The sequence below is a fragment of the Castor canadensis genome, chromosome 12 (genome assembly GCF_047511655.1).
Source record: "Castor canadensis chromosome 12, mCasCan1.hap1v2, whole genome shotgun sequence".
Classification (NCBI taxonomy): Eukaryota; Metazoa; Chordata; class Mammalia; order Rodentia; family Castoridae; genus Castor; species Castor canadensis.
Genome location: NC_133397.1, coordinates 103389286 through 103415111, shown reverse-complemented (window position 1 = coordinate 103415111; position 25826 = coordinate 103389286). Strand labels below are relative to the sequence as shown.

At 39.4% G+C, this 25826-nt stretch overlaps 1 pseudogene; it reads left to right on the top strand.

Annotated features, from left to right (window-relative positions):
• On the top strand, positions 1–23904 carry LOC141414742 (chromodomain-helicase-DNA-binding protein 1-like; annotated as a pseudogene).
• The last annotated feature ends 1922 nt before the right edge of the window (positions 23905–25826 follow it).

The following is a 25826-nucleotide window of genomic DNA, read 5'->3' as shown; positions in this document are numbered from 1 at the left end:
ATGGGCTGTATCAAAGCCAGACCTGCTCACATTTGCATTTGTAAATGGGGCACCAAGGATAACACCCTGGAGAGGCAATGGGGGGGTGCCCGATTTTCATGGGGGGCACAGGTTTTGGGGGCCAAAGCCTTCCGAGTTCCAACCGGGGTTGCTGGCCCACAGATCTAGATAGAATCAAGGTCACTTTCACTGAAGCTGGCAAAAAGGACACCCCTGGGTGGATACAAGAAAAGGTATGGGGACTTGTGTTTTATACAACTGGATATCCTGGCTCAACCATAGTAGTCAGATTAAAAATTGAGCCCACAGGGCCACCATCCACAGCATTAGGCCCTAATAGGGTACTTAGGCCACCCTATATAAAGCCACCTCCCCAACCTTCCACAACTCACCACCTTTCCTTTACCACAGCTCTGGTTAATGTAACAACTCCAAGACCATTAAAAACCCGCCCTCCCAGGGGAAACCCAAAACCCAGTCTCAGGACCGGGTCTAAAGACCCCCTCTGGGACATGGTGGATGCTGCATTCCTGACGTTAAACCACACCAACCCTAACATGACTACCTCCTGCTGGCTGTGCTACAATGTGAGGCCCCCATTCTATGAGGCAATAGGGCTAAATATCACCTATGATAACTCAACTAGTGACAACCCCACCCAATGTGCCTGGGGAAACCGTAAAAGAGGTTTAACCATATGACAGGTAAGTGGCCAAGGAACCTGCTTAGGAAAGGTGCCAAGGGATAGACAAGGTTTATGTACTGTTGTTACAAAAGGAAACAACAACTGGGGCAGCACTATTAAATGGGTAGTTCCAAAGGGCGAGGGATGGTGGCTATGCTCACGGTCTGGGCTCACCCCTTGCCTATCAACTAAGGTGTTTAACAGCTCCAAAGAATTTTGTGTCATGGTGGTTGTGCTGCCCCGCATCCTCTATCATTCAGAGGAGAGTCTATATTCATACTAAAATACAAAAATGGTTAAAAAAAAAAAAAGAGAGAGCCTATTTCTACTTTAACCATTGCTACCCTGCTTAGCTTAGGGGTGGCTGGGGCAGGGACCGGCATAGCCTCCCTGGCCACTCAACATAAAGGGATGTCTTCGCTGCGCGCAGCCATAGACAAAGATATAGAGAGAATAGAAACCTCCATTAGCCACCTAAAAAAATCCCTCACTTCCCTGTCTGAGGTAGTACTTCAAAACCGACGAGGTCTGGATTTGTTGTTCCTCCAAAAGGGGGGACTATGTGTTGCTCTAGGGAAAGAATGTTGTTTTTACGCTGACCATACTGGAGTTGTTCGTGACTCCATGTCTAAACTTCGAAAGAGTCTAAAACAAAGAAAACGAGAAAGAGAGGCCGGGGAAAGCTGGTTCGAGTCTTGGTTTAACCAGTCCCCATGGTTGGCTACCCTTTTATCTGCATTGGCAGGGCCAATAATAATCATCCTATTACTTGTTACCATAGGACGCTGGATTCTAAACCGACTTATGACTTTTGTCAAAAGTCGAATTAATACTATCCAACTTCTGGTCCTCCGCCAACAATATCAGGCTCTTCATCCCCTTGAGAATGATTCCTCAATTTAGGCCATAAGAAAAGGGGGGAATGAAAGGAATAGGAGGCCTCAGCGGGCCCCAACCCCCTTGTTGGAGAAACCAGTACCAAACACCCCGTGTAGATAAGATAAGCAATGCGGCAGGGCGTGGTTAGGGCATATAGAATGTGAGGAATGTGAGCGGGAGGTACGTGCAAGATGTGAGGTACATGCAAGATGTGAGGTACGAGCAAGATGTGAGGTACGGGCAAGATGTGAGGTACGTGCAAGATGTGAGGTACGTGCAAGATGTGCTCTGCCTGCTTGCCCAATGTTGATAACGAAAATATGCACACCACCGCGGTCTATATAAGATTTCCCCTAAAGAGGCTCAGGGTCGTGTTTTCCTAACCGGTCCTGCCTGTCCGTGTGGGAGCTCGACCCTGGCTAGCCAGCCCAATAAACTCTGCTTTGTTGATTGCATTCACGCCTGGCTCTCTGTCTCTCGGGGGAATAGGATTCCGGGTCCTAACAAGACTAAGTCATAGGTTTTATTACTTCTGTCCAGTGTTTTGTTTTGTTTCATTTAAGTGAGCATATTACCTTGATTTTCATGAGAAGACTGTATACTTTCCCTTTCTTTTTCTTTTTACCCATTTATTTATTCATTGAGTTAGTTAGTTAGTTACTTATTTTGACACTGCTGGGAGTCAAATCCAGGGCTTTGTACATGCTAAACAAGTGTTTACCATTGACCTACCCCTCCCAACCCCTCTTTATACTTTTTTTTTTGACTCAGGTCCTTGTGTTTGCTAGGCCGATGCTTTATCACTTGAGCCTAGCTCCCAGCCCCATTTTCTTTCTTAATATCTAATTTATCGTTTTTTGGTCTCTCACTGGGAAAGAACTGTTCTGAGAATTATTGACAATAACAGGAAACTAAGTCATGGAGCACCCCTAGGAAGACATAAAATGCAATACAGGGATAAGAAGCACCAGAAACCCACAGAGCAGTGCTGTGTTTGAGAAGTCTCAAAAGGCAATATGATTAGAATGTAAATGTTTTTAAGTACTTTATATAAATCATCCCATAAATTTATCAAAAACTATAGTAGGCAGGTATTATCAACTTTACAGTTGAGGAAAATAAGAGATTAGGCAGCCCACCAAGGCTCTGCCATGTGAGCAATGCCTCCAGGCTATTTGCTTTAGTTGTTCTTCAGAAAGGGTTTCCAATTTTTTGCCTGGGGCCAACCTGGACCTTGAACCTTCTACTGATTTGTTCCACCACACTCAGGCTCAGTTATTAAGCTATATTCTCACTAACCTTCTTCCTGAGTTAGCCTGGAATCACAAGAATCACAATCCTTTTGATCTCATCCTCCTGAGTAGCTGGCATTATAGACAAAAGCCACATTAATTTCTTAATTAATGGCAAGGCAGATATACAAACTCAGCACCCAGTGCTAGGGAGCCTCTTTTTAAGACAGCTTCTTAAAGTATCTAAACACACTGGCGAGTCATATTATTCAGCAGAAATACAGTCATTTTATCTCAAATAATCTGCTCTGAATGTATTTCTAGGTGGCTTGAAGAACCTAAGTCACAGAGGGACAGATATATTATTAATTCATAGTTGAAAACCCAGCAACATAGATGTATTTTTCAATATGTTTATTAAAGTTATATTGTCTACTTCTGCATGTTCCAAAAGCAGTAAGGAAACATAATCTCTGCACTAAAGAGATTTATTATGGATAGTGAAGGCTATGATGTTAGCAATATAAGAAATTTCAAATCTTTTGGACACTAGATTTGGAAAATCTTAGGACTGAGAGAATTAGCTCTCTTGGACTGTCTGTCATTCACTGTTGAAACTCCGTCCACCTCTTTCTCTCCAGGGAGCACCCTTAAGATTGTACTTTTATGAATGAGTCCACCCACTTCCTTTTATTGAGCTACAATCCAAATTTCTTGAAAAAAAGCATTTTTGGATCTGTGCATGTAAAAACCTAAGTGTCCAGTCCTTCATAATGGAATAGAATCTAACTTGTTTAGAATATCTCTGTACCACAGAGACTCACAGTTTATCTTAACTGCTATTCACCCTCATCTGCACCCTCACTTCTGTTGTACTTACATGCATCCCCTGCACTCTCCAGGGACTTCTTATACTCTCCTTGGACCACAGTTCTTCCTCCACCTGCACCACTTGCAGCAGGTGAATGGTAGCAGGATGCACCTATGCTCTCATCTGTCCTCTGAACTTTCTCCATAACTTCAGAGAAGGCAGGCTTCTCTGCACAAGATCTGTCTCTAATTTTTGAGGAAATTTTCTACCATGACCTCTATTTCACTTGTATGTATGTATACTTAGTTTTTAAATGTAAAATCTCATAATGTGATTGCATAATACTTAAAAATAAAATTAAAGGTAAAAATCTTATAACTTCTGCTTTGCTATTTTTTGTACAATTTTCACACTTTACAAAAGGATATATACCATATCTTTTAAAATCCCACTTCTTTTTTTTTTTGCAGTGCTGGAGTTTGAACTCAAGACCTCATGCTTTCTAGGCAGGCACTGTATAACTTGGGCAATTCCACTAGCCCTGTTTTGTATTGGGGATTTTTGAGATAAGGTCTCTTGAACTATTTGTCCAAGCTGGCTTCCAACTATGATCCTCCTGATCTCTGTCCCCCAAGTAGCCAGGATTACAGGCTTGAGCCACCATCACCTGCCAAAGTTCCACTTCTTTTACTATTGTGGCACACCTGTGTCCTAATCTTGTGGATTTGAATCTCAACTCTATATTTTTGACTTTGACCAAGTCACATAACCTGCCTGAACGTTAGTCTCCTTGTTAGCTGAATTATTTCTGCATGCTCTGTAGATACAAACCCATTGTCTGGCACAAAGTAGGAGGGTATAAATGTCTCCTTTCCCTTTCTATCTCCTTCCTTTCTGGGTAGGTTTTTTCCACCTTGGAAAGATATTCCCTTTTACTAACTTATCCACATGTTATTTTATGCACATAGTTGCCCCTCAGATAGAGAGATGGTTCTGGTGTGTTTTTAATATGCTGTGCATATTGTTAGTCAACAATAGTTGCAATTTTGGTTGTGGGATACTCGTTTGAGTTACACAAAACTGAAAGCTTGGTTTTCCTTGTACAGCTTCTCTTGGAGTGTTCTTATTGTGGATGAGTTCACAGATTGGAAAAACTAAAGCTACCAATTGCATATGAAATTTCAGAGGTAAGCTTAGGTTTTATATGACCTCCCCCCTTTATAATAGACTTTGTTTTTTTAGAGAAATTTTAGCTTCACAACAAAATTAAATGGAAGATACAGATTTCCCATATTTCCTTGCCTCCTCCCATACATAACCTCCCCGCATTACTTACATCCTCCATCAGAGCAGTAAGTTATTACCCAGAGTCCCTAATTTGTGAGTTCACTTTTCATGTTGTAGATTATGTGGGGTTAGGCAACTGTGTAATGATGTGTATCCACCATTGTAGTGTCAGGCATAACAACTCCCTGCCATGAAAGTACTCTGAGTCCACCTATTCATCTTCCCTCCTCCTCTCTATAAAAAATACTAGCTGGACAGGGTGGCACACAGAAACCCAGCATTTCAGAGGCTGAGGTGGGAGGATCTCAATTCAAGGCCAACCTGAGCTACATAGCAAGACTGTCTCAAATTTTTTAAATTATAACATATTTTTCAGTTACATTTCTATAGTTCTAAGTGAACACTTTTCTAGGAGATGGAAGTAGTATTCATTATAGCCTACCTTCTCTTTCTTTTTATGTAGGAGGTAATGTTTAGTAAAATCTGGTTATGAAATAAGTAAGACCCCTATAAAATGCACTGCAGTTTTAGAAATGTTTCAGCTCTCTTTTAATTATCTTTGATTTGTTTTCAAAATACTTAACAATTCTTGCCTGCGGTAGATGATATATTAGATATATTATACCTTTCTCCCCATTTACCTATTTAAAAAGTTTACAGTCCACATGGAGTCATGAAGCTTCCACTTGCATACCCTCAAGTATTACCTTCAATATCTTGTCCTTGTCATGCTTTGGATGTGGTACACTTGCTCTCGTTTCCTTCCCTTGCTCCCTTGCCCTGTGTTGGCAAAGTAGATGAGAAGTATCTGCTCTTTTTCCTGAGGAGCCGGTGGAATTGAACTATCCTGCTGACTATAGACCCAATACTGGCCTGTTCACTTGTGAGATCACACATGGTAGTTTCTGTGATGATGAAGTTTGGTCTTCAGTCCTTAAAAATTACTTAACTTTAGAGGACATTCGGAAGAAAATCTTAAAGCTCAATCTTAAATTTACTGGCCTATAAAATGCAGATTTTAGAGTTTTAGTGCAGGTACAGTCAGTGTCTATATGTCTCAAAGACTGATGTCCCTGTGTAGGGCACCCTGTACTTCAAAGTGTCCTTTGCCTTCTTTTTAGTGTCCCTTCCCCAGGAAGTTGTCATGTTAGTGCATTTGTGCCTAATACCATAGGCCAGGTAATTTATAATGAACAGAAATTTATGTCTCATAGTTATGAAGATTGGGAAGTCCAAGATCAAGATGCTAGAATTTGGTATGGGCTTTCTTATGTTCCTTTACTTGGCAGAATGCCAAGAAAGAGCAATCTAGTTCAGTACCTCTTTTTTTTTCTTTTGGCCATAATGGGTGTTGAACGCAGGGCCTTGTGCATACTAGGCAGGCACTTTACCACTTGAGCCACTCTTCTAAGCCTTTTTGCACTGATTAGTTTTGAAATAGGGTCTTGCTTTATGCCTGGGCCAGGCTGGACTACTGTTCTTCTATTTGTGTCTCCAACAAAGGTGAGATGAAAGTTGTGCACCATCACACCTAGCCATTGCTTGAGATGAGATCTCATGAACTTTTTGCCCCAGCTGGCCTTGAACTGTGGTCCTCTGATCTCCACCTTTCAAGTAGCTAGGATTGTAGGTTTGAGTCACTGGGCCTGGCTACAATGATCCTTTTAAAAGGGCCTTGATACCATTCACAAAGGAAGAGTCTCTGGGGCCTAATTAGTCACCTCTTACAGACTTGCCTCTTATGACCATCACATTGGCAGCACCTGAGTTTTGGAGTTGACCCAATCAAACTGTGGCAGTTGTCATCTTCCTGGGCTCTGTCCTTGTAAAAGTCTGCTTCATAAAACACTGGACCACTTTAGTAATTTATAATGGGAGAAGAGACACAGGTGTACAAGAACCAGAATTTGATGTGGGGATACTGAGTTCTGTTGCAGTTTTCTTCAAAGCCTTTTCTTGTTCAGAGGATGACATGGGGAGATTGTTCCGGTCCTCTCAGCTTTCCTTTTTCAGGTGAGGTTTGAAGATAGCTACAAGGTTAGAAAAAAATGTTGTGTATTAGGCTGAGAGATGGGAAGGTAGTTCTTTTTAGTTTTTTTCCTTCTTAACATTATTTTCAGTTTGCTTGCACAAGTTGGAAGTAACCTAAATGTGAAACTGAGTCATTTAGTTATATAGTCTATGCTGCATCCTTATAGAGTATTTACAAAGCAAGGGTGCCATGAAAAATTATGTATGATAGTATTTAATCACATGGAATAAGTTTGCAAAGTATTTTATGCACAAAGAACATTTACACAATACTATAGAGTTTGTCTCTGGACCTTTTATACCCAATTATAACTTTCCATGTCTTTTTCACAGACACTACTGTGAATCAACAAGTTAATCCATGTTTTAGGACTGTAGTGACTGGTGAACATGTAAATCATGATGAGTTATTGAACACATTTTTTTAAAACCCGGTTCCCATAGTTGAAGTACTTTGAAAATTTTGTCCTTTAAACAGAGTAGGCATGAATTGGTAGACATTAATTAAACATTTTAAAAAGAAACTGCCCATTTACAAAGAGGGCAATTGCAAAACCATTTAATCAGTGTTAGTTGATTGTGTTATTTCAATTATCACATTTTCATATTACAAAAGCAGTGTGCTCTTTTTATCCCCCCAATCAAATAAAGGAAGATAAAAAAAGAAAACACAGCAATAAATCCTCCTCCTATATTAACACTTTGGTACATTGTCATTTGCTGCCATATCCTTTGCTACACATGTATGAACCCAAACACACATGCATTCATATTTTTGAAATAAATATATTATTTTAAATATCAAAACATGGTATGCATACATGTGTACATGCAGAGGATATGGGTTTCTCATATTGTCTGTTACTCTAATAGTATAAGTTTCTGTTTATGTCTGTTTAGAGGTTGACCTTCTTGGCCTAATATCCATTGCTTTTTTTCTAACCTTGTATTTCATTACTAATTAACTAGCATTTAATTACTAATAGGGGACATATTCTTGATGTTTTTTGAAGTTCATGAAACTTGGTGAAGGAACACAAGGAACTTAAAGTCAAAAGAATAAAATCTGAATATTGGCAGCATTTTTATTCAGCTGTGTGACCTTAGAGAAATTGCTTTGTTTCTCTGAAACTTACATAAATCTGCTATAAAGTGGGGCAATGTTACTTTCCCTATATTTCTGAAGTGTAATGCTGATCATAAGACTAGATGCAAAAATACCCAGGAAATGAGATTACAATTAAGAATCAAGTTTTTGAGTGTTTCCAGTTTTTCGGTTAAGAGCTAGTCACAATTCGAGAAGAAGATGGGAAGAAGAACTCGGTGAAGGGTAATGATTAACTCAGGGAAATACAAATCAAAACCACAGTGAAACACAATTTTACCCCAGTGAGAATGGCTATTACCCAAAAGAAAAAATATCAATTCTGGTGAGGATATGGAGAAAGGGAGTTCTTATGCACTGCTGGTGGGAAAACTGGTTGGAGGTTCCTTAAATAACTAAAAAAAAGAGCTATCATACAATCCAGAAAATTCCACTACTGGGTATATGGCCCAAAGAAATGAAATCAGTATGTCAAATATACCTACACACCCATGTTTATTGAAGCTCTGTTCATAATAGGACATGAAACTACAATGTCCACCAACAGATGAGTGAATAAAGAAAATATGATATATACATGGTGGGATACTCTAAAGCTATAAAAAAGCACTGGGTTTTGATCTCTTCCCAGGCTAGCCATATGTGGTAAGAAATGCTTTCTTATGAACCTGGGCTGCACCAGTGGATCACAACTACCCATTAGCCAGCAATCTTGATGGTAAATGACTGATCCTCCACAGTGTGCTTGTTGCCAGCATTGTTTTCATGAAGGTCTTCAGTAAATTAAACAAAATAACTCAGCTTTTCTTTTTCTTTCTGTAAAATAGACTTCCTCTTAGATTTTTTTACCCAGCTGCAGAGTTAGGCGAACTGTGAGTTTGGAGCACTTTTAAGGTATTGGTATTCAGTAGGATAGCTATATTAAACATATTATCAGCTTAATGACATTTTCAACTTGCAATGGGTATATAAGGCTGTAATCCTATTGTAAATCCAGGAGCATCTGTGCTGTGACAAATAATGACCCAAAACATAGCATGAAAAGGAGCAAGAACATTAAAACATTGCAGTGTGTTCTGTAGTAGTTCAGTGCCTTGCCTACTTTTGTCCCACACTCCTGGATGTTTTTTCTGCTGAGTTGGTGAAAGCTGAGGTAGCTACTGAGCTTCCCAAGAAGATAGAAGTAGCGATATATCATGGCATGTCAGCATTGCAGAAAAATACTACAATGCCATCTTGATGAAAGATCTCAATAATCAGCAGACATTTGTCTATTTGGAAACTAAATGAGCATGTGATTTTCATGTAAGGAAATATTCTATAATCCTATTCATTTGTATAGGAAGAATGCAGGTACAATTTTATAGTCTGAATGTTACTCAGTTCATCTTCAGTGAGACTATCTTAAGAGTAAGCTTAGACTTGGTTGTTGTAAGTCATGAAATTTATTTTTCTTTCACCCAGTTTCCCTTAATTAAGCAAATGTTTTTAAATGCCCCAGTCATGCCTTTGTCCTCTCAGATATTTAGCAAATTGCAAAACTCTTTTGTTGAATCAAATTCACTGGGAGGAAATGAGAGTAGGAAGTAAGGGGCAGGAGTGGAACGGTCTATTTACTGGGTTTTTTTTGTTTGGTTGGTTTGGTGTGATTTGCTCTTTTGACTTGAGAACAAATTGGGAATTGAGAATTTTGCAAAAAAGAAAAGACACCACTAAATTCAATACAGACTTCTCAAAACAAGATGATGGTAAAGACAATTTCCTATGGATGTGCTGTTATTTCTCAATGTAGTTTGGTATAATTCAAGAAGTTAATACAATTTGATGGGCATATGAGGAAACCAGTAAAGTTATTTATGACAATTTTGGGGTTTGGTTTAGTAGTCCACCTTTTTCTCTCCTTTTTTAAAATTTCAGATACATTTGAAAATGAGGTGGCAAAGACAGTTGTCCCAGCTTCAAAATTATGTGGATCACCCATATTTGTCTGATGGTAATCCAGTTCCCTTTCCTGTATTATTTTTTGTGAACAGTTCTGTGGTCAAAATCATAGAAAACATTTTCAAAAGAATTGCCTATATTTACTCTGTTTATTAGTCTCATTTCTTCTTCTTCTTCTTCCCCTCCTCCTCCTCCTTCTTTTTCTTCTTCTCTCTCTCTCTCTCTCTCTCTCTCTCTCTCTCTCTCTCTCTCTCTCTCTCTCTCTCTCTCTCTCTCTCCCTCCCCTCTCTCTCATTTTCAAGGCCTCAAGCTGGCAGGCCAGCACACTACTACTCAAGCCACACCTCAGTACTTTAGCTTTTAGTTTGTTTTTCATGAGACAGGGTCTCATGATTTTCCTCAGGTTGGCCTTAGACTGTAATCCTCCTGTCTCTGCCTACAAGGTAGTTTGAGATGACAGGCATGCACCACCACCCCTAGCCTTCTTTGACTTTAAAAAAAATCTAAGATCCAAACACAGTTCCTGTGTTGCATTTGTCAGGCCTGTTTATTCTCCTATAATCTAGAAATGTTTTTGAGCTTCTTCATTTTGATTTTTTTTTGTCTTCCATGATCCTAAGACTTTTAGAGAGTCAAAGCCAGTGATTGATTTTACAGAATATGTCATAGCCTGGGTTTATTTGAGCATTTCTTCATCAATCAATTTCCCATCGTGTTGGTCACCACTCTGCCAAGTTCTCCAGTGCTCTGTGTTTCCCAGCCAGTGGTTGTCAGTTCATGGTGCAGTTAGCCTCTTCTTCTTGTAAGCCCTTTCTGCACTCAGCTTCTGGAGAGCACTTTTTCCTTCTCAGTCTCCTTTGCTGCCTCCCCTCATCTTACCAACTTCATTGAGTTTCCTTCTGAGAACTTCTTAAGTCCCTCCTATAAATTTGATGTGCATTGTTTTTGTTTTCACTTAAACTGGGGCTTTATTATGCTCTGATGGAAGCCTCTGGGACAATTCCGGGGCCTCTGGCAATGGAACTTCAAGTGTAGAAAGGATTAATGTGGATGTCTGCTGTAGTCATTTCAAGGAAGTCTTTGCCATGTAATGATATGAAGTACATCTTAAATAGATACAGATTTGAGCTCATTTATTTAGTTATTTTTGACGGTACTGTGGGTTTGAACATAGAGCTTTGAGCTTCCTATGCAAGTGCTCTATCACTTGAGGCACAATCCCCGGTCCTTTCTGCTTTCAGTTTATTTTTCAGATAGGTTCTTGTGCTTTTGCCTGCGTGCCACCGTACTCAGATTGTTCTTTTTTTTTTTAGATAGCATCTTGATAATGTTTATCCAGGCTGGCCTCAAACCATGATCTTCTTGTCTTCATTTCCTGTGTAGCTGGGATGACAAGAGTGCACCACCATATCCAGCCCTCTTTATTTATTTTCTAAACTACTAGCATCTCCCTGTGCCTCAGTTTCCTGAAGAGGTTTGCTCCTTAGATAAGAATTTGTTAGACTTTTTGAGTGTGCTGGGCTCTGTGATTGGTGATCAACAGCCCTGAGATTGTCATGTAAGCAATTATAAACAGATTAGCAACAGAGATGAGGCTGGGGCACATTCCACAGCTGAAGAAGTGTGGATGCTCTTGCTGCACCCTAAATATTGGCTTTTCATCTTAAGGAGTATATTCTGACTGAGGGCACACTATTGGGAGTGGATTTTTCTCTTTACCAGGTGTGGAACCAGAGCCTTTTGAAGTTGAAGACCACCTGATTGAGGCTAGCAGGAAACTACACCCACTGGATAAGCTGCTGGCATTCCTTTATTCCAGGTAGGAGCAGGTTCACATTTATTGCCGGGCTAGTGACTGTTCAGACCTGAATAATGAGGAACTTGCTGATTTCTTGAGACTAAATCACATTTTCCCTTTTTTGGCACCATGACTAATGTTCTGCCTAATCTGCAACTACATGCCTGCCTTTGCTCCATGATCACCCTTTTCTTTCCTGAATTACTATAGCACTTAGGATCCAAATCCAGCACTGGCAGTTGTAGACCTTACTCTGTTATCTGGTTAATCATGCATCTTAACCTCAGGACAGAGACAACATTGAGCATTTCTTTTATAATTGCTTGCTAGCATCTTGCATTGAATCAGTACACCATAAAGGGCTTGGTACAAATTCTTTTTTGTTAACCTGAGGGGTTTCATTTAAACTCAAGGAGAAATTGTGGGACCCCTCCCAGAGACGTGAGTTGAGCATCAAAGACCAGGTTTAGTTAGTGTTTGGTGACCTGTGTCCAGTTTAGGCCTGGACTTCCTAGTCATTAGAGGAAAAGTGGAATCTAGAAAAAGTCATTAGAGGAAAAGTGGAATCTAGAAAAAGCCCAGATTCTCAGGATTTCAAATTTGTTCCTTTGGGAAAATTGCCCCAGGGGTAGCCCCAGCTAAACTAAAACTTCAGATTAGGCAAAACTGCCCAACCTTTGGAATGTATAAGTTAAATAATTGCATTTCTTTCTGTATTTTATTGACTCTACTATCTATATATCTACCATGAGTGTGTTAGAGTTGGAGAAGAGCACATGTACATGTGTACATTTATTTTGCTGTTGAAATGAAAGCTTATATTTCTCTTGACTGAGTTAATTGGTATTCCAGAAAGAGCTCCTAGTTACTGTTGGTCTTCTCATACTCATTGACACATGCACCCAAGAAATCAACACTAGTTTAAGATTTGCCACTCTTAAGGATACAGGTATATGCAGAGGCAATATTATTTAGGTAAATTGTTTAGAGTTTCTGAGAAAGTATTTAAATTATGTAACATTTATATTTCTACTTTAGCATTCATTTACTTATAAACTTGTATTTTTGGTATGTTTCATCTGAGGGAAACTCACCTTAAGTACTACTACAGTTGGCAGTTTCTCCTTTTCCTTTTCTTGCCAGAGGTCATTGGGTTTTACTTTTCTCCCATATGACCCAGATGTTGGGTATTCTCCAAGACCGTATGGATTTCAGAGGTGATTCACCTTTGCTACTAAGCTACATAAGCCTTTTGGATTTCACAGCCAGACAGGTCCATGAAGAGTAATATATGGGGTGGGAATGTTAGACAGGAAAGCAGTGCAAGAACACTGTTCAGAAGTGAAAGAAGACAAGAAGTAAAGGGATTGTGTGTGAAGCAGGGATTGACAATGGGGTAGAGACACACGGGTAGAAATGAATGCCTGTATTTCTGTTGGTTATGTGACTTAAAATTATGGTTCACTGGAGCAAATATTGCAGAAATGTTGAGTGTTTTAAAAATGCACTGTGAACAGTTTCAGTGATGAGAACTTTCAGTGTCTTGAAACATTCAACTCCACAGTTGAGCACTTACTCAGGATAAGTAAAAATGATGGACATTGCTGGGTGCCAGTAACTCACACCTGTAATCCTAGCTACTTAGGCAGTTGAGTTGGAGAGGTTTATGGTTTGAGGCAAGATGCAGCAAATAGTTTATGAGACCCCCCATCTCCAAAATAACCAGAATATATGGATGAAGGTGTGGCTCAAGTGTAAAGTGCCTGCTTTGCAAGCACAAAGCCCTGAGTTCAAAAAAAGAAAAGAATGTTGAATTATAGAGATATCAAAAATCAAACAGGGAAAAGACTGTGGACAGTGGATTAAAGCCTATGAAAACTGAACACAAGCAAATCAGATGGAGCTCACCTGGTTTTCCGAGATTAGCACAGCCCTGGAAGCAGAACAGCTGTCTCTCCTAAGTTGTTTGTGTTCAGAAGCAGGAACACAGGTTTCTCCTGTTACAAAGTCACACCCCTACCCTAGAGCTGCTGCTGTACCCCACTTATGGCTGTTTATAAAAGACCCCTGAAGGAGGAAAAGAGGCTTTTTGCTTTTTGCCTTTGGCTTTTACTTTGAGCTTTGGCTTGGGTCTTTTGCTTTGGGCTTCTTGGTATGTGAAGCTTTTGGAAGGGAAAAGAATTCCTGAAGGGAAAAGAATTGCTAAAGGGAACTTGCTGAAGGGGGGCTGATAGACAGTCTGCACTGAGAACTTTAACACAGGCCTTAGCAAAGCTAAGCTAAAGAAAGAAATTTAACATAGGCTTAAGAAACTAAAGAAAAGCCAAAGAAAACATGGGACAGTGCAAGACAGAGGACCAAGACTTTGCAAGTCTGAGCACCAAGGCTTTAAGACAGCTAAACAGAAAATGCTAAAATAAAAAAAGCTGCAAGCCTGGGGGCAAAAGACTTTAAAAGCAATTAAGCTAAAGATAAGCTAATAGACAACATGGGACAGTGTGAGTCTAAGGAAAGAGATTTTAGGCAAGGTTTTAAAGAACTGCAAGGAAGAAGGCCTTAAAGAATAAAGACAGGGAAAAGAAGAAATGAGGGTTGGTCATCTCCACCCAAGTGCCCAAGATACCTGACCCCACTTTCTGTCTGTCTGTCTATCCTATGTCTTTTCTGAATCTCCAGTCACCCCCAGTTAAACCCAGTTAAGTTCAATAATAACCAGGAGTGAGAGGAAAAAGCTCGCTCTAACAAGGGAGGGAACAAAAAAACAATGTCCCCTCCAAAAGATAAGATCAATTATTTCTATATAGATAGTAGACAATGTAGGTTATTACCTGAGAACTCTGCATAATATATAACAAAACATACATGGCATAATAGGAAAAGCTATAATTGTGGTTGATTTAAAGCCCAGCAGTGCAGAAGTATCAACTCCAGACTTTATAAGTTTAAAAGTTAGTCCGGAGTAGGTCTCTCAGATCCACTGGATACTCCCTGGGACAGTGTGTCTAGTCCAGTGATTACCTGCAGGAAATCCATTGTCACACTGGGGAGTCCCTGATACCCAAGCCCATATGAAGTTATGACTCCCCTTTCTGACACGATGCCCAGTGACAGATGGAGAATGCCCGTGCTTCATCAACAGGTGTGTGCTGGGCCTTCAGGCAGGCTCCCTCACTGCTCCCAAGGGCTCATGCTTGCTTGAATAAGAATTGTTTCCCAGAAATACAAAGTGCCATAGAGTGGACAGTGAGGTGGCACAGGAAGAATCACAGTGAGTACTAACTCCATAAATTCCCAGAGCAGTATGGTATGGTCAGTCCCCTTGTAAAATGTCAAAATGCCTCCTAAGTTTAGATCTTTTCCATGAGATTTAAAGTAGCATGCCTGTATATGAAAAAGGACAAAATTGGCATTTGGTTTTGGACTGAAATTTGTTTTATTCCCAAGAGTGTTTGAAAAGAGTTAAGATGTCTCTGTTTTTTTCCCCCCTCTATGTAAAGGCTACAGCTATGAGCATGTGGGTGGCTCTGTGAGAGGAGAAGAGAAGCTCCTGACCATTAGGAACTTTGGACAGCAACCCATTTTTATATTTCTTCTGAATTCCAGGGCAGGTAGACTACCTGGGTACAAATAATAGGCAAGACAGGACTTTACATCCCAACCACTAGTACACTTTTCCATAATTCTATTAAAGGTCAGTCTATTACCAAGAAGTATAAAAAAGAGGGAATTGAGGTCATTGCCACAGTTTGTCATGGTACTGGACTTCTAGCATGGCAACATTTCTATCCACCCCATCTAAGCTATGATCTCATCCAAGAAGTGAGGCTGAAGTTTTAGTCTGTTGAACATCATGCTAATCTCCTTTACCATTGACCAGGCAATTTCCTGAATGAGTTCTGTGATTTTTGTGAGAAGTTTTATCTGCATTCAGTGGAGGTAGCTGTCCTTCCCACTGTGAATTTGTTTTGTTGTTGTTTTCTCTCTCTGGGCTTCAGGATCTTTATATTTTTAATTTATTTTACTTTCTAGAGATGTGTGTTCCCAACAAGACTTAGCAAAAGACACTGAAATTTCCCAAATACAGTTATGACACCCACATTCACAGTCATACCTGTTATCACCACACCCCATCAGAGTGGTACATTTGTTACACATGATAGGTTTCAGTTTATTTTTTTAGAATTGTTGTACAGAGAGCACATTGTGACATTTACAAAAGGTCTTACAATGTGTCATAGCTGAATTCACCTCCTCCATCATTTTCCTTTATCCACTTTTTCCCCATTCCTGGAATAGTTTCAACAGGCCTCGTTTTTCCCTTCACATGCATGAGCTCATAACATTTCCACTATGTCCCCTCCTACACCCTTTCCTCACATCCTCCCTCCACTGTTTCCAACCCCTAAGACAGGACCTATCTTGCCTTCCTGGTCCCCTCCTACACCCTTTCCTCACATCCTCCCTCCACTGTTTCCAACCCCTAAGACAGGACCTATCTTGCCTTCCTGGTCCCCATTTTTGAAAAAAAAAACTTTTTGTTTACTTAAGATAGTTGTACAGGGTATTTCATTGTGACATTTCCATGTATATATGTGTTACAAACTGAATTCGTTCATCCCCTCTATTTTTCTCCTTTCTATCCTAGTCCCGTTCTTATGGTGATTTCAGCAGGAATAATAATTCTATATTCATTCTTGTAGAGGAAGTACATCAACTATATTCATCTTCTTAATTTCCTTCTTTTACCCTCCTCTCTTGTTAGTGACCTCCCTTTAGTGTGACCTGTTTTTCATAATATTTCTTGTATTTGTATTGGGTCTGTAGTCCACATATGAGAGAAAATCTGTGGCTGTTGGCTTTCCGAACTTGACTAACAAGTTAGATGATGTTCTTCATTTCCATCCACTTACTTGCAAACAATGAAATTTCATTTTTTATGGCTGAATAAAATTTCATTGTACACAAATGCCACATTTTCTTAATCCACTAATCAGTAGTGGGGCATCTTAGCTGTTTCCATACCTTAGTGATTGCTAATAGTGCTGCAATAAACATGGGTGTGCAGGTGTCTTTATTGTAAGCTGACTTACATTCCCTTGAGTATATTCCTAGTAGTGTTATTGCTTCCACCATGAATTCAGTAAATATGAAAGCCTCTTTCCAATTGCCCTTCCTAAGAAGTACCCTGGGAATAGTGTTTTACAAGCTTAATAGATATTTTGTTGTTTTAAATGTGATTGCAATGAAACTTCCGGATATTTAGAATTATTTATAACTGTCTCTATGCAATTTAAATCATAAATAATATGCATAAAATTTGTGGTGCTGTATGTAATAGTTACGGAGTGCTTTTATGTACTATCAAGTAATTTGAAATCAATTTTGGGAAATTTTTCTTATATCCTGGATTGAGTAGAGAGCTTAAATTAAATTTTGAACTCATAATCTTAGTTTATTATTTTATTTTTGCCTAAATCCTGGTGGAATAGACAAGGAACAGAAAAGGAATGTGTGTTGTATATTAAAGAGTGATCAATATTTCAATGAAAAGAGAGATCAGTTTTGTTTAAGAAGCATTTATTCAGTACTCAGTACTGTAAGAGTATGTAAATAAAGAAGTTTTAGATATAATCCTTAACCATAAGAAGAACATCAGCATATGTCTTACCTCTCTAAAAAGGTAATAATGTAAGATACCAGATTCATTTGGCCTCATTCTGTTCTAAGGTCACAGATGACACCCTGCATCTCAGCCACCATTCATGTGATCTGCTGTCTCAAAGGAGTATTAAGGATTTGGGAAACTGCATCACAGTATTGGGAAATCATTTCCATTTGTGCTTTAAAGAGTTCTGCATCAGAGAACAATATTATGTTCAAAATGTTTGAAGTTGGGAAGAAAGAAGACTCTGCTTTTCAGTTAATAAGTGTGGGGACTTTTAGGGTAGATCCTGTAAGAGCTGAAACAGTCCTACATATTAACTTTTTCCATGACACTGCCATGTTTGCTACCATGTTTTTGCAACACTTTTGTAGCACTTTTGTATTTAACAGGTTTCCCTCCAACTTTCAAATATTTCTGTGATTGAGTCATATTGCCACCAGGTGGCAGTGACAGCTCATGAATCCCTTCCAAATAAAACACCCAAGGGCTGGGGGTATAGCTCAGCGATAGAATTCTTGCAGTGTGTTCAAAGCCCTGGGTTCAATGCCCTGTACCAAAAATGATAATAAAATTTTTTAAAATCACGTGTAATGATGAAGGGCCGGATTTTTTGCGGTCCTGGCTTTGAACTCAGGGCCTCACACAGGCTAGACAGGTGTTCTACTACTTGAGCAACACCCCCATGCCTTTTTGTTTCAGATATTTTTTAGGTAGGATCTCATGTTTTTTCTCTGGGCTGGCCTCAGAACATGATCCTCCTACCTATGGTCTCCTGCATACTGGGAATCACAGCCACCATGTCTGGCTTATAAATTGATATTGGATTTCAGAAACTTTTTGCCCAAGCTAGCCTCAAACTGCAGTCCTTATGATCTCTGACTCCCAAGTACCTGGCATTACAGGCCTGAACCACTGTGCTCAGCAGAAGATAATTTTTATGGAAGACATTTTTAAGTGAAATAATTGCCTGGGAAGTATTGGAGTATAATAGATGAAAACACAGATTCTGGAGCCAGGTGTGGTATGTGACCTGTAAAGTTCCAGATACTTGGGAAGTTGAAGCAGGATGACTTGAGCCCAGGAGTTTGATGCCAACCTGATCAACATATTAAGGAGACCTTAATTCAGTGAATAAATGAATGAATGAATAGGAGCCAGACCATGGGGGACTGAATCCTAGCTCTTTCATGTTCTAGCTGTACAACTTCAAATAAATCCCTTGATCTGTTTCCATTTCAATATATACAAAATGGTGCAAGGACTCAGGGTTGTATGAGGGGTAGAAGAGTTAATATATGCAAAGTGTCAGAACAGCAGTTGGCACACAGTAAACAAAGCATGTGTGTAGCTATCTTTGTTGGATATAACTTAGCATTTCAGTACTCAGTCATATTATCTCTTTATTCCAACTTTATTATTAGATGAAGGCTTTAATTGGAATGTTCTTGCCTAACTTATCTTGACATCCAGCTGTGAGTAGTCTTCAACATTAGTCCTTAATTCAGGGCCTTGACTTGCTTTCTTCTTTCCCTTTGCCAAAAAATGTTAAGGGATGTCTCCTCGTTCTAAGTTGTCTCTCTCCCAGCCCCCAAAAGCAGTGCTTTCCCAAATTTCTGGTTGCATCTAGTTTTAATTCTTTCCTTTTAATTTCTTAGTAGCCAATGCTGTCATCAGCAGGTGAAACCCTCATTTGGCAGGGTTAATTTCATCTGTCTGACACTATTACAAACCCACTGCTTTTCCTCCTATTTAGTCTTTGCCTGACTCACCATTCTAGTGTGGCTTTCCCAGCTGGTTCAGCTGGTTTGGGGTGTTTATTTCTCTGCTTACCTCACAATGGAAATTCATAGTATTTCCTGACACATAATTTTGTAGTAGGCCTGGATTGGCATGGTTTTGTCAACATTGTTGATATGTATGGATTTTATAGGATACCTGGAGAAAATGGGATTTAGCCAGTTGGTATTGTTTTGCCTGATATGGCTCTTTGACTTCTATCATGTTTTATATTTAAGTTTTTTATAATAATATCCCATTTATATTCTTCAAAAACACTTTCCTGTTCTTTGCTTGTCTTAATTGTATCCTGCTCTTATTTCGAGGGCCTATTATTCTCCCTGAATCTTCCCTGAGGACCTTTATTATAGCTTCTTAGAAAGGATTCTTCTGCCCACAGCATTGTCTCTTTCCCCTCCAATTGTTTCTCCCTCTTTTTACAAATTTGTTTTGGAATCTCTTGTTCTTGCTGGTAGCTTTTCTGAACTGTCTGATATCCTCAGGCTGCCTGACTATAAGTGCTCATAAAGTGCCATGTAGTAGATGATAACTCTGCTGTGAGCAGGTAGATGGGCCCTGGGGCCTGCTCCCAGCATGGCTGGTTGGTGAGGCAGCCTTCATACTACAGGAGCCTTCCTGGATTCCTGTATTTGAAGCCTTTTTACTGGGCAACTCATTTTTTCCACAGATGAATCCTCTCATATCTTCCATGGAAGAGGTGGGAGTTGGAGTAAACCAGTTTGCTTACACTGAACCCATGGGGCAAGTCTGCCTAGGGTGTCCCATTGCTTTGTGTGCAGATTTCTCAGTTCCCCCACCTCATGGTGCCCTGTACTTGTGAGTCCTAAACTTTTGGAGGCTTGGGAGTTTCTCTGTTTCCATAGTCATCCATGGATTAGGTTGTTTTGCTTCCACAACTCTTCTTAATCTATTATCCCTTCAGGCACTTTCCACTTTGCAAAGAGCTATTGAACTGTCACATTCATCTTTTCTAAAATCACTTTACTGTCATTTAGTGAGGTTTCAGGTAAGGGAAGTAATAGATGTATGTGCTCATATTTTTAGGTTACACTTGATGTTCTTAAATACTGAAGCTTACATCCATTTCTGCATGCACCTAGATTAATTCCAGCATATTTTCCTAACATTTCCTAGAACAAAGTAAAATTGCAATGTTTTCAGAAACATGATTATATTTCTTAGTTAATCCATTTGCTTAAAAAAATTATATATTTTTTCAGATAGTCCAATTGTCAGGAAGGTGTCCCCTGTTGGATTAAAATTGTGACTGTTGTCTTTGATGAATGGATCTAGGCTTCCTGTGTAGTAGATCGTCCACTGACAGGATGCAGAGGCAGTTTAGACCTGTGGGCTCTGGCCTACTCTTGGTTACAGAATTAAATGGGAAGAGCAAATAAAAATAGTGTAAAGGAATATGAGAGAGTAATAATTAAGGCATCCCTAATACATAAAGCAGGACTGCTTTATCTTGAATACCACAGTTTTTTTAAGCAGGTTTACATTGTAAGTTGAGAATTTTCTACAGTATGAAGCTACATATGTTGATCTTATTTGACACTTCTGAGCTCTTTTTTTCCCTCACCGTTGATAGAGTGCCTCACTGGAAGCCCCTTGCTGATTTAATTAGCAAATGTCAATTAGAATTACAGCTGATTAGATTTGGGTACAAGTGTGAAACAATTGATCTCTTGAGAATGAAAATGTTTTGCTTTCATATTCTCTAGAGAAAACATTCTTATAGCTGATTTTATAATGCTGTGACAATACATTATTTGGTAACATGTTCAATTAAATACATTTCACTGTCAAATCATTATCTTACCTATCTGTGGTTGCTGGTCTTGGATGATTATCCCTTGATTCATGATATTGGCAAATCACTCCACCTCATTGAGTCTTTGTGTCCTCATCTGTAAAAATGGTGCTACTAATGTCTGCTTTACCCTTTTACACAGTTGCAAAAATCAAATGTGCTGATACTTGTGATAGTGCTCCGATAGCAGAAAGTGCTATGTAAGATTACACTATTGTACTTATTCTTATTATCATAAGCATTATTTGCTAGCTTGCTTCATTTTTGCTTTTCTGTGGACAGTAATCTACTGAAAAGAGCACACTGGCATTGGAATCAGAAAGTCCTGCCTTTTCCACTTATTAGCACTAAGAAGTTGAGGCATCCCTTAATTCCTTTGTCTCAGCTTCCCTTTTTCACACATGAGATTCAGTGAGGATCATGAAGGTGCATCAAGAGATCTGTAAAGAATACTGCAAATCCTAGAGATTGTGTTTGTGATTTTTCATTTTCTCATAGATTTGTCACTTGTTCCTTTTAATATTATAAAAAGGGGGAAATGTTGAGTATCAAAAGTATATATGGAATTAAAAACTAGAGATTTTATCAGGGAATCTTAAAGTCCATGAGATTTGTGCTGAGGAATAGCTGTGGATGAATGAGAAATTTGAGACTCAGCAGAGATCCACAAAGTATCTACATGGACCAAAATGGTTTTAAGCCATGTTTTGTCCTTTTAAAAGTGTATGTATGGGACCTTCAAGTGGAACCCAAACCCATTTGTGTCAGCATGATATGAAATGAAATCCCTTTATCACAAGCAGGTCTTAGCACATTTAGAGTGTGACTGCTCTCTTGTTCACCCTAGTTATTGCTTTGAGTAGCAGTAAACTATTTTTCAATGTCTAATATTTCTCTGTGTGTTTTATGTTCTTAGAAAATCACATGTACCTACTTGAAGGAAAAAATTGTTCTAAGGAGCCCAGTACGGAAGACAGAAAAATATTTGAGCAACTGGTGAGTCTTCAGAAAACTCTTTTGGAGAAACCAAATGAAGAGGGCCAGTCACTCCAAAAGAAAGGCAGTGTAAGAACTATTAATTTATGTAAAAGCATAAATTCTTTCAAACTCTCTTCCTAAGAGAATGAAAAAATGGTACTAGGATCAAGTAAGTACATGTTTGTTGAATGTAATAAATTAACTGAAATCTAGTATAAAAACATGTAAAATGTTATCATAAAAATGTAAACAAGGTGAATGTATTATGTGATTTGATGCAGGTAAAAGTTCTCTTGTTCCTCTAAGCCACCCTGAAGGGATCATCAAATCCTGCTGTTGAGAATGGTGACCCTATGCCATTAACAGAGATAGCTCATAAATGATACATGTAATGTTCACAGAGTTTGGTGTCTTCCATGTGCTCACTTAATGATAGATATCATCGCAATAATGATGTTGAACTATTTTGTTTGCAAAGAAATTATGTAATCCATTTGTAGAAAAATTGGAATTAAAATAGGCTAAACTGAAACATACTCTGCAGAGTATGTTTTTAATCATACTCTGGATTAATCATACATCATGGAAAAAATTTACTATTCTGCAGTACCTTGTACCTAATGAAATAAATCAAAATAACTGTAACTACCATCCCAGAACTTTCGCTGAGTTTAGCGCACAGTGGCCTTTTTGCCTATGAGATGTATCACCTGGATAGTAAATTGAAATGTCCTACCGATATTTCCCACCACACAAGGTGGCTTGGAGATGCATGGTTTTTGCAATACTCAGTACATTGCTTCTGTACAGAGTGCTTCATGGATCAATGAGACTCACAGAGGGGCAGGTGGTTTCTGACCTTCTGGTTGTGGGTCTTTTCCTCCTAAGGTTCTTATTCCAGGCCTTGTGGAGGGGAATCACCAAAAAGAGGCACATACTGAGCCCAGAAGAACTGGAGGACAGACAAAACAAAAGAAAAGAAGTAGCAACCATGAGAAAGAGCCTACTAGAGGAGAAGAAGAGGGGAAAAAAAAGAAGCTAGACATAAGAAAAAGAATGTTTGCATTATTAACTACACTCAGGATCACAGTTGAGACTTTTATTTGGGTTTTTTTTGGGGGGAGGTTGTTTGTTGTTTGAAATGGGGTTTGAACTCAGGGCCTTTTCTTTGCGACCAGGTGCTCTATCACTTGAGCCACATCCCCAGCCCTATGGGTCACGGATAGTAAACATGTCACTACTGTATAATGAGTCCACAGCTGAACTTCATGTTAAAAACATAGAAAATGTCTCTCAAGTTGCCAGTACCTATCTGTATCAATACATATTTTTAAAGATTAAACATTTAGTCCTTTAGTGAGAAGCCCTGAGAGCCTAGAGCAGAGAAGATACACTGAAACAAAAAGTTTTAAATTTTTATTGTAGCTGTCCGAAAAGGAGTGGGTTACTTGAACAGTCGCTTTTAGTCATGTTCTTGAAGAACAGGGACATTTGGTGGATACTCACTATTGAAGTGTAGTCAGGAGGCAGGCCATCAGTAAGACTTATTTATTTATAAATAAGCAGAAAATATCAATCAGTTTGAGTTTCTAATTGCATTTCCACTTTGAAGTTATTGTGAATCACAGTGCAAAGTGTGCTCCAAGGGAAGATAAATTTCCTTTTCTCTCTGGCCTATTGAGGGATGGCCTAGTGGGAGTTCAACAATTACCAGTCCCTCTGCCTGCCTTCTGTGCACAGTGAGACTGAGGACCTTGAGGATGGGGAATATGAGGACGCTGCTAAGCTGGATGATGGAGACCCAGACTCCACCTCCACTAAATATGTTAGAGGTGACCTCACCTACCCACTTCCTGGTGCAGATGTACTCACTGTACACTGAGTAGGTAAGAAAAGAGGTCTGGAACCCAGAGGGCACCTTAGTCTTCATGATGCCAAGAAATAAGGAAGGTGAGGCAAAATTGTGACAAAAGGGTGATGGTCCCAGTATAGTGTTATGCAGTCAAAAAAGCATGGACTTTAGAATCAGGAGACAGGATTTAACTCTTGGCTCTTTCCTTTAATGGTTGAGTTACCCAACCTCCCTGACCTCACCTTCCTTGTCCATATAATGGGATAATACTTGCTTCATCCTATGTACAGGTTTATATGAAGGTAAAATAAGGCCACATGTGGAATGGAAATCCATGCCTTGAGATAAAAACAAAACTCCAAGTGTGTTCCCCCTCTTGAACTTTATACTTTATATTTCTCACAACTGGTACTGTATTTTTTTTTTTGCAATACTGGGGTTTGAACTCAGGACCTTGTCCCCTTGTGCTTCCTAGTTAGGCACTCTACAGTTGAGCCATGCCTTCATTTCCCCTGGAATCCTCAATCCTCTTTTCCCCAAATGCCTACATCAAGCATTGTTCAAATGTGTACTTCTCAGAGAGGTCTTCCCTAATCACCTTATGTAAAACAATCTCCATTCCACCTCTTTTATTCTCCATCCTCTTTCTACCCTATTTTTTGCGATGTATATCACCACCTGACAAATAGCATGTGTATTTCTTTATTTGACTGCCAATGCTTTAGAAAGTAAGCTTTATGGAGCAGGGTTATATTTTTGTTCAGGTCTATAACCCTGGTGCCTAGAACAGTGCCTGATATGTAATACCCACATCTGTAGTATGAAGGAGTGTAAATTCAAGGTACTGAACAGCAGTTTTAGTTCCTTTAACTTCTCTCCTTCTTTAACTTTTAATGTTAAAAGTTAATGTTAGACCTTTAACTTTTCTTCTTCTTACCTGTGGCATGAGAGTGTGTGCTGTAGGAATAACAGATGCCTACTCTGATTAAGTTTCATCTACTCACCACCCTTACTCAGTCACCTCCCAAGAGTTACAGTGCACCACAGATTCTGCTCACTTGGAACACTAATTTTCAAGGTAATTTCCTGTTAGGATGACCAGGTGTGTCTCCCAGAAATCCTAGGCATATTTAGGAATAAGCCACCAGTGCCTGGCTAGTGCACTTGTGTTTTGATTACAGTCCATCACATGAGGTTAGCTGTGGAAGTTTCCACTTGGGAGTTCATGTCACAGTTCAGGAGTTGGGATTTGGGATCATTTTGGTTATTTGGATTAGAAATGCTGAACATGTACAAGGGAAGAGAGGACGAAAAGAAGGCAAAGTGGTCTGCACTGAAGTAAGGGTAAGAATTGGGTATAAAAAGTCCATGGGATTTGACCTAACAGTCACATGACCTTGGGGCACTTTAGTGAAGACTAAAACCTGGTTGCACAGACTTATAGTAAGAAAGTGGAGTTGGAGTGTTCCCTCTTCTCTGAAGAAGGATTAAAAGAGGGTACAGCAGAAGGGATAAAGCTGGGCTTGAAGGGATGAAGCTACCAGGAAGGCTAATAGAGATTGTGAAAGTTATCTTGGGTTGAATTAGAATAGGTAAAGAGAAATGGCAGGAGATTCTCCTAACAGAGTCTCATTCTGTTTGGCTCCCCCACAACACCTACCATTCCCAGGATGTGAGAATTGAAGGATCCAGGCAGTTATACATCCCATGTTCATAAACCAAGCAGGCCGGGGCAGGGAGTTCAGGCCAAGACCAGAGGAGAACGACATTTTGAAGGGAGGTTTGGCCGTGTCATAGGAGACCATAAACAGCCTTTCTAGGGATATGCCTTTCTAAGTATCCAGTGGATAAAGGCTAGTCATTGGGAAATCTGATCAGAAGAATGCCTTAGCACTGCTGGTATTTTAAAATGACTTAAGAGATTGGGGTGTACAGGATATTTATCATTTCTA